Genomic DNA, 9,697 nt, shown 5'->3' with positions numbered 1-9,697 from the left:
AACAAGTATTTAAAGGCAAAAAGCTACTTTCTTTTACCAGTCATACTAACATACTTTGCCACTTCCCTTTCGCCCTTGCTATGGCCTGTCTTTCCCTGATGTTGGGGATTCTGTTGATCCAACTGGCCTCTGCGTGACCTTTATCCAATATTTATGAAAATATTGTGATTTTAAAATGTCACAAATATTATACTCACCCGAGCTTTAAAGGAAGCAAATGGACTTTACCCAACAATGTTTTGGAAGTGGATTCATGATAACAAATAGGATCAGAAACTGTAAAAATGGTAGTAACATTTTATCAAATCGATTTCTGGAAAGTTGTCTGAGGCATGCTTGGGTCTTTAGGATCTGGTGATTAGACCTGAATTGTACTTAGCAGATTGTTCATTATTCTTCATAAGACTTTTACATTTTTTTCCTTAATGACCTTGAGGAAGCAGATTTTAATCATTCTAGAAACAGATTTGAATACTTTCAAACTAATTCTAGCACTTCTAGAATCTTAAGTATCAAAGTAACAACCAAGAGGCCAAATTTAGCCTGCAGACTTATAATATGTGGATAAGTATAATCTAAACTCAGATTTTAACTATCAACAAATGTGCATTCCTTTGGGAGGGTGGTACCTTTGAAATAGGAGTTTTAGCTTCTACATGTCTTTTTTTAGCCACCCACCTCAATATACCAGCATGGACAACAGGGGAAGAAGCAAAGTAAGTACTTCAGCCTATTCTTAGTCATCTTTGAGGTATAGACATGAGCTTTAGGCTTAAGGAAACAAAGAAGTTGAGGCAGGAGGAGAGAGAAATGCATAATTATTAAATAGGTCTGGTCATCATATGGTGTAATTGGTCATTATGAAAGCGTTCCAAAGAAGCCATGATCCAGATATTACTTGAGAGTAGCTGTAATAAAAATAAGCCATTATCCAGACATTACTAAATCTGGGTACACAAGTCATTGTTGCTTAATGGGTGGTCTGTCCTGAGGAGGAATTCTGTTCCTTTCCTTTGAAGCAGTTTTCTTCATGCCTCTTCATAAAGATGTTATCACTAAGTCCTGTCTTTCTGGGTCCCAAGTGATTCCAAAGTGAATGGCTTAGAACAACAACAGACACAAAAAGGATGCCAAGCTTTTATCTTGCTTTTAATTAATTTGTGGACTCACATATGTAATTAATGTTCCAAAAAGCAAATAGGAGTCAGTGCTGTTCAGGAAAAGAAGTTTAAGTACGTGTTACACATTTTCTAGTTTGTCTCAGCTGTAATTATTCTTTATTATATGACACAATTATTTTACAGCTTCATACCTGATGACATTTGAGTTCCGCTCTTTATTCCAGCCTGGTAAACAAAGAAGCACAGTCAATTAAGTGAGCTGATGTACAAAACAAAACTTCATGTACTTGAAATGATAGGATGCTTTCTAATTTGCATGGCTCCATCAAGTAGTTTCCTACACTATTGGCAGACAGACATTTTCTCTTACTTGCTAAGTTTGTTCACCCTACCAGCAGGAAGTCAAGAACTCCTTTCTTAAGAACAGAACCAATGGTTTAAGACTCCCAGTCAGTAGAGGGCATGTGGGTTAACATCAGAATTCTTAGACACTATTACAGACTGGTGGTACAGATGGTTTATAATTCTTTTGCATGAGTACAGACTCCTAGCTTGATGTTTGTTTTCTAAACACGGATGCTGAGGCCAGATTGTGGACCTAATGGATGTATACAGTATCAGCTGAATTCTGTGGTAAAACAGAATTCCCTCCACAACAACTTTTAGTTCCTTCTCAGATTTAAGTCTTCTGGCCGACTGAAATCTCCCATCCAGGTAAAGGTTGACCCATTTGACCCTGACAGTTTTCCTGATCTAAATTACTGTGAACTGAGTCGGTCTACTAATATCTTCTCTGAATTCTGTACATAAAAGCACTCATTTTCTTATAAGCTATGGTTCTACTAAAATAGGGATGCTGAATCTAACTGGTGCCATCTTGGCTATGTGTTGGGTGAATATCCTGTTGGTTCCTATACAGATATTCTGTAGCATCCATGTGTTTCGTAAGAGAATTTTCATTGAATTAAAAAGTAAAACTACTTGAATATAAGCAATTCATGAGGAAAAATTGAGTGAGGTTTTACATCAGTTACAAATTATCTGAGTAGAGCAGTGAAAACGTGCAAAAGGAATCTAAAATGGAAGAAGGGATTACAAGGAAGAGATCGCAAGCTCTCAGAAGGAGAACACAGTAATTAAAACTTAACAACTCGTAAGGCTAGAAGCAGAGCTGTGGCTCAAGGAGTAGAGTAGTAGCCTTGAGCAAAAAAATCTCAGGGATAGTGCACAGGCTCCAAGTTCAAGCCCCTAAATCAGGACTCAAAACAAACAAACTTCCCAACTCCCAAATGACCAGCTTTGTTTAGAGCCAAGTAGCCCACCAAGGTTGTGGGATGTCACAAGATGCTTTTGAGTTTCTTATTTAGCTGTGGATTAAAGAAAAACAGAATTGGGTTGATAACAAACAATGCTAAAACAGTTGATTTTGAACTTGACTAAATAAAGACCTAGGCCCATGAACCCTAGGCTTGGCATGAAGTGGATCCTGTACTTATTTATACATTATAATTCTTTAAACCTTCCTTAGCTTTGTGCATCCTGGGGTTGTCCTGAAGAGGGTCTTAATGGACTAAGATCCAAATTTCATTAAAAAAATTCCTGTGCCTCAGTAAAAACAATACTTGTCATTCTTTCTGATGGAGTCATAGAATTCCATTGTGTATAAATACCACATTTTCTTGATCCATTCATCTACTGAGGGGCATCTGGGTTGGTTCCATATCTTAGCTATGGTAAATAATGCTGCAATAAACATAGTTGTGCTGGTAGCTATGCCTCCATCAGAAAGAATGACATTGCCCCATTTGTTAGGAATTGGACAGACTTGGAAAAAATGATATTAAGTGAAGTAAGCCAGGCCCAAAGAAACATAGGTCCCATGCTTTCTCTTATTTGCTATAACTAGTATATGCCTGAGACAAGCAGAAATGGTCAGACAAGTTGATGTTAGGCGAAATGAACCCCAAGATAAGGTCTCAAATGGTTTTTCTTTCTTGCTATTGTTTCTAACATATTTATAAGATGATTTCTTTGTTGCTTTGTATGTCCCTCCCTCACCGTATAACCCTGTTTTCACTCTATTTGATGTTGGTATAATTTGTGGAGGGGAAGGGAAAAAGCAAGTCGTTTAAATAGGGATACAGGTGGACCCATTGCAACAATGAGATGTATAAGACATTATGTGGAAAAATGAACTTTACAACTTTGGGGGAGGGATGGGGGGACATGGGAAGGGATGGGAAAGGGAAACAAAGGAGGAGGCAATAATGCTTGATAAGAAATGTAGTCATTTCCTTGCTCATGTAATTGTAACCCTACTGTATGGTATTTTCACAGTAAAAAAAGCTTATTAACAAAAAAAGAAAAAAAATACTTGTCATCTTAGAGAAGACCTGTTGCTTTTAGTCTCTTGAAAGTATATTGCTCTCCTAATAAAGTCAACTGTTACTTTTGTATCTTGTTTGAATTCTTCTTTTGTTGCATGCAAGAATCAGGTCAGCTGAACTGATTTCTGGCAAGGCTACCATATCCTGTGCCCCAGTTGGCACACTCCATCCAAGAAGATAGGTAGCAGTTAGACATGAGTGATGGGAAAATGCAGAGGGAACTTAAAATGGAGGGTGAGATCATACGATTTCTGAGAAAGAACAGTGTAATTAGACTTTATAACCTAAAGATGACCAGCCTATGCAGCTCACCAATGTCACAAGATGTTTGTTTTTAAAATACTTTTCCCACTTAATTCAGAATTCATGCAAGGCTTCATTCCACCTTAAAATGTGTCAAGGGACAGTTTGTGGAGCTGTAGTTCTTTAACTTATCCATCCAGACCAGTTATCGATGTCTTAGAGATCAAATGTAATTTAGTAAACCTCGTTAACCTTGGGACAGTAATTGTCTCATGTGCTGCTAGTCCTTGGAAAGGGACTTAGCATCCAAGCCCCTTACACTTCAATCAAAACTTGTGCAGGAGTAAAAAAGAAAAATTATCATTCTTGCTCGAGAAATGACCCTCTTTAAGTCTAATGAGGGTATGTTTCTTTGCTAATAAACTTTCCTATCACTTTAACTTCACTTTGCATCTGGCCCAATGCAAGAGAAAGAGAGAGAGAGAGAGAGAGAGAGAGAGAGAGAGAGAGAGAGAGAGAGAGAGACAGAGAGAGACAGAGAGAGACAGAGAGAGAGAGAAGCAAGGGACAGATATCCTTAAGGACTTCTCCCTTGCAGATTATTTCCTCTACAGTCATAGCTCCTAAAGTTTTTGGAACCTTACCAAATAATGCCCACCAGCCAAGGACCACATCCACAGCATATGAGTCTGTTGGGAAGATACTTCAGGGCTATCAACATTTCCCTACAGACAGAATCTTAGATTTTTTTTTTAATGTAGAGTGGAATGGAGTGAGGGTGAGAGGTTGTACTAACAGACTTAACTAAAAATCTATTTCAGAGTTTTCTGGGACTCTATATGTATCCATTTAAGCAAGTGTTGGCTGATTGAGATATAAAGAGAATTTTCTTTCAAGGGAATTTATTCACCGAAGACAAATGCAAATTAAATCTTAAGAGGTTTAATTCTCTTGTTGAAAAATGAAAGAAGAGATTTTCTCCCTTCATTTTCTTAGAAACTTATAACTAACTGGAAGTACATTCTCTGTCTCTCAGCTATGTAGGTAAATCTTTCTGAAAAGTACATAGGCCTTTTGTCAGCTCGACCCAGAAATGTGTGTCTCAAGAGCTTGGGATTATCTCCTCTAATGCAAACATCCAAAGAAAATAGTTCTCTATCGTCCACTTTTGGCTGGAGAGTAGGAATATAATCTTTTCAAGTTGTAAAGCTTCTTCCTGTCACCAAGATAGGAGAAAAGCACTGTTCCTTTGTTGAGTCATATAATCCACATGGATCACCATTTCAGTTGCCAGGGAAATTTAGCATGAACCAAGTGCAATAAAGTGATAACCTATGGGAACTATTGTTTGAAGATTTATCTTGGAAACATAAGTGTGGTAGATGGTCTATGCTTACTATATGAAGTGTGAGATTCTTCTCTATCTTTGCAGTCTACTTTTGTGCTTAATCAAAAATAAGCATTTTCAGCAGGACACTGGAGGCTCACACCTGTAATCTTAGGAGGCTGAGATCTGAGGATCACAGTTCAAAGCTAACAATGGCAGGAAAGTCCATGAGACTCTTATATCCAATTAACCACCAGAGAACCAGAAGTGACACTGTGGCTCAAGTGGTAGAGTGCTAGCCTTGAGCTGAAGAGCTGAGGGACAGTGCCCAGGCTCAGAGTTCAAGCCCCATGACCGACAAAAAAACAAAACAAAACATTTTCTTCCTCTACTACCTTTGTGGAGAGATTTCTAGATTATGAGCTTTGGTTATGTATGTGTGTGTGTGTGTGTGTATATATATATATATATATATATATATATATACACACAACATATATATATATATATATATATATGTATTTTATTGAGGTGTGGTTTTAAATGTATTTCTCTAATACTCAGTTGGAAATTGAGCCCCCATCTTTCCTGATTTTATGTAGTATGAAGTGAGCATGCCAGCAGAATCTCAGTCCTCATCTTGGATGATGTACATGACTCTGAAGATGGAAACCACTTAGGATATTCAGGATAAAGTAAAGAAAAACCTTGGTTCTAATGGAACCATTACACCAAAGAAGGGAAGGAAGGAAGGAAGGAAGGAAGGAAGGAAGGAAGGAAGGAAAGAAGGAAGGAAGGAAGGAAGGAAGGAAAGAAGGAAAGAAGGAAAGAAGGAAAGAAAAAGTGGATTTTCGATAACACTTGGCTTTATATTTTACTGGTCAAAATATTAAATTTTGATCAATTACTGACCATCAATTCTCCAATGGTCTTTTGTTGTTGTTGTTGTTAGTCATGAGACTTAAACTCCAGGCTTGGTCACTGTTCCTGAGCTTTTCATTCAAGGCTAGTACTCCACCCTTGGTTTTCAGGTGGTTAATTGGAGATAAGAGTCTCACAGACTTTTGTGCCCAGGCTAGCTTTGAACTGATCATGGTAGCTAGGATTACATACATGAGCCATCAGTTCCGGGCCAGAACTAATCTTTACACTTTTTTTCATGTAAGAAAAAAATAGAATTCTCTTGTTCTGGCCATGGTTATTGTTTTTTGTTTCTGTCAAATGAAGCTTAAACTTAGTCTGATATCCTGCTAGAAAGAATAACTTTGGATAAAATATAGCCAAATCAGCTTTCTTATACAAGCATCCTTTGCTTTCCTTTCTCTTTGGTTTGATTATACTTGTGTACTGCAAGTCAACTGATTTAATTTCCAGATAAACATTTTAAAACCAGTTTATTTCTGGTCCTTTAACATGAAGTCATTTGCTTGTTCTCCAAGGACTTTTTGGCTTTAAGAAAATTGCTAAAGTGATAGATCAGGCACTGGTGGTTCATGCTTGTAATTGTAGCTACTTAGGAAGCTGAGATTGGAGGATTGTGGCTTGAAGCCAGCCTGTACAGGAAAGTCCATGAGACTTTTATCTCCAATTAACCACCAGAAAACTGGAAGTGGTGCTGTGATTTAAAGTGGTAGAATGCTAACCTGGAGTGAAAAAGCTCAGGGACAGTGCCCAGGCTCTATGTTCAAACCCATGACCAACAAAATAAATAAAACAAAGAAGGAAGGAAGGAAGGAAAGAAGGAAGGTAGGTAGGAATGAAGGGAGGAAAGAAAGAGAAAAGAAAAGAAAGAAAAAGTCGATTTTTGATAACACTTAGCTTTATCTTTTACTGGTCAAAATATTAGACTTTGATCAGTTGCTAACCATCAATTGTCCAATTTATTTACATGTTGAAATGTTCCTAAAATATTCTTAAAGGAAAACAATCATCTCATTACCTCACTTTTTTTGCTGTGGAAGTAGTTAGATCTTGAAATAAGTCTGTTCATCTTTTCTTAAGCTGTGTTAATTCAGGGTCAGCTTTTGTGATAATTAAACCTCATAGTTCTTCCTTAAAACAACAGCTCTGAATATCTCCAGGCATTTGTAAGAAACTAAAATATTAAATTCAGTCACTCAGTAAATAGCAAAAGCCCACTGAAAAAAGTTGTATTCATGGGGGATAGTTTGAAAGAATATTCATTATCTGCCTTCCTCAGGCGATCTGAGTCCATTTTTACCTTTAACAAATCAGCAGAGAGCTGTTTATTTCAGTTCCATTAATTTGGTTGCTTGTTTAATGACTTTTCCCGAGTTACATTTGTAATTAAAAGATCTGCTGACATTAAAAGACACTGTAAATAACTTCTCTGTGAATTTATAGTAGTTAACCATGAAAATGTTCAGTCAGTTGTTTATTAAATGAAATGATTTTCTCTTTGATTTTATTACAAAAGTATTGTGCATCTATTTAGTTTTTTTCATGTTTTTGTTACCCATTCATATTTTTTCATTTGAGAAGTGTCTTTTTAGATCTACATTCCATTTTATAAACTAGGCATTTGTTTATATGGGATGGCTTGAGTCTTTATATGTATTCTATATTTGCCCATAGAATGTATAGTTTGCAAATATTTACTCCCATTCTGTAGGTTGTATTTTCACTTCATTGATTATTTCCTTTGCGGTGCAAGAACTTTCTAGTTTGATGTAATCCCATTTTTCTATTTTTGCTTTTGTTTTCTGTGCTCTTGTCCAAAAAACTCATGTTTTTCTGATGATATCTCTTTGTATTTCCTTCTGGTAATTTTATAGTTTTCAGGTTATAAATTTAAGTTTTTCATTTATTCAGTGTTAATTTTTGTAATGCTGAAAATTGGGAGTCATTTACTTTTTGTAGACAATACATTCATGCATCTCTAAACTGAAAAGAAATTAAAAAGTCTGCAGTCAAATCACTCTTCGTTCTTGTCTCAGCCTCCTTGGATGTTGACAATAATACGTTCCCTTTCTGTCTGAATTTTTGGTATGGTTTTTTAAAATACATATTTTTATTGTAAAAATATTGTACAGAGGGGTTACAGTTACATGAGCACGGTAATGAGTCCATTTCCTATTGAGCATCGTTACCCCCTCCTTTGTTTTTCCCCTACCATCCCTTTCCTCCCCAGCTCTCCAACTCCTCTCCCCCCTCCCCACAAAGTTGTAAAGTTTGTTTTCAACATAGTGTCTTGTACACCTCATTGTTACAATGGGTCATCCTGTATCCTTATTTCAGCATTTTGTTATTTCCCTTCCCCTCCCCAAATTAGAAAAATGTATATACAAGATGCAGGAGACGAATCAAATACAGTGACAACAGGGGATATACCATGAGGGAAGAACATACAAAGAAACAACAACAACAAAAATACATAGTACATTATAAGTACTTTAAAAAGAACAACAAGAAAGATAAAATCTCATGTCCCTATGCTGGGGTTCATTTTGCTTAGCATCAGGTTATATGGTCATAGGTACATAGCTTTTGATCTCTTCTGCTTGTTCTAGACATATACCAGTTATTGCAGATAAGGGAAACTATGGGACCTATGTTTCTTTGAGTCTGGCTTACTTCACTTAAATCAAAGAAAGGTTGGACAAATGGAATTGCATGAAATTGCAGAGCTGTTGCATGGTAAAGGACATAGCAAGCAAGATCAATAGAAAGCCCACGGATTGGTAGAAATCTTTATTAGCCATACAATGGACAAGGGTCTCATATCTAAAATATACTTAGAACTCAAAAGATTGAATCCCCCAACAAATCCTCAAAGAAACAGCCACTTGATTAATAAGTGGGCTAAAGACTTAAAGAGAGGGCTGGGAAGGTGTCTCAGTGGTAGAGCGCTTGCCTTGCATGCATGAGGCCCTGGGTTCGATTCCTCAGCATGACATAAGCAAAAAGAAAAAAGCCAGACGTAGCGCTGTGGCTCAAGTGGTAGAGTGCTAGCCTTGAGCTGAAGAGCTGAGGGACAGTGCCCAGGCCTAGAATTCAGGCCCCATGACCGACCTCCCTCCCCCCCAAAAAAAGACTTAAAGAGAGACTTCCTGAAGTGGTATAGTTTTTTATATAAACAAAATACATTTTTTTGCTTCTTCCTTAAGATACCAATTATACTGAAGACTACACACAATAGCATGTTCTCCATATCAGTAAGTAAAGTTCTTCTTCTTTTGTTCTGGTTTCCAAGTCCTATGCCTCTGCTTTATTTAGCCAGATACCTGTTTTTGGTTGCTTCTAATCTTTAACAATTTTTGTTATTTTAAACCATACATTTTTTGATTAACCTTGTGCAAGACTCACTATGTCTATTTGAGTATTTCTGTAAGATGAAGTCCTAGAAGTATAACTGTTTGCCTACATTTTTCATATATTTTTAAGTTTGCATGGGAATTGCCAACTGGCTGTTTATAGAAGTAGTACTAACTCACATTTCCTCTGCTATTTTTATATTTCTTTTAAAATGAAGCTTTGAAAGCATCAACTTATTTTATATCCTTTGGATGCTATACAGAATCAACTTGAATGTGATATAGAATTCACCACATAATCTTTGCCTTTGGCAGCTAGTATCCAAGAAAGCAAACATTATTTCC

This window comes from Dipodomys spectabilis, unplaced genomic scaffold (assembly GCF_019054845.1).
Source record: "Dipodomys spectabilis isolate Male_0828 unplaced genomic scaffold, ASM1905484v1 ptg000032l, whole genome shotgun sequence".
In the NCBI taxonomy this organism is placed as follows: Eukaryota; Metazoa; Chordata; class Mammalia; order Rodentia; family Heteromyidae; genus Dipodomys; species Dipodomys spectabilis.
This window is presented reverse-complemented; position numbering follows the sequence as displayed.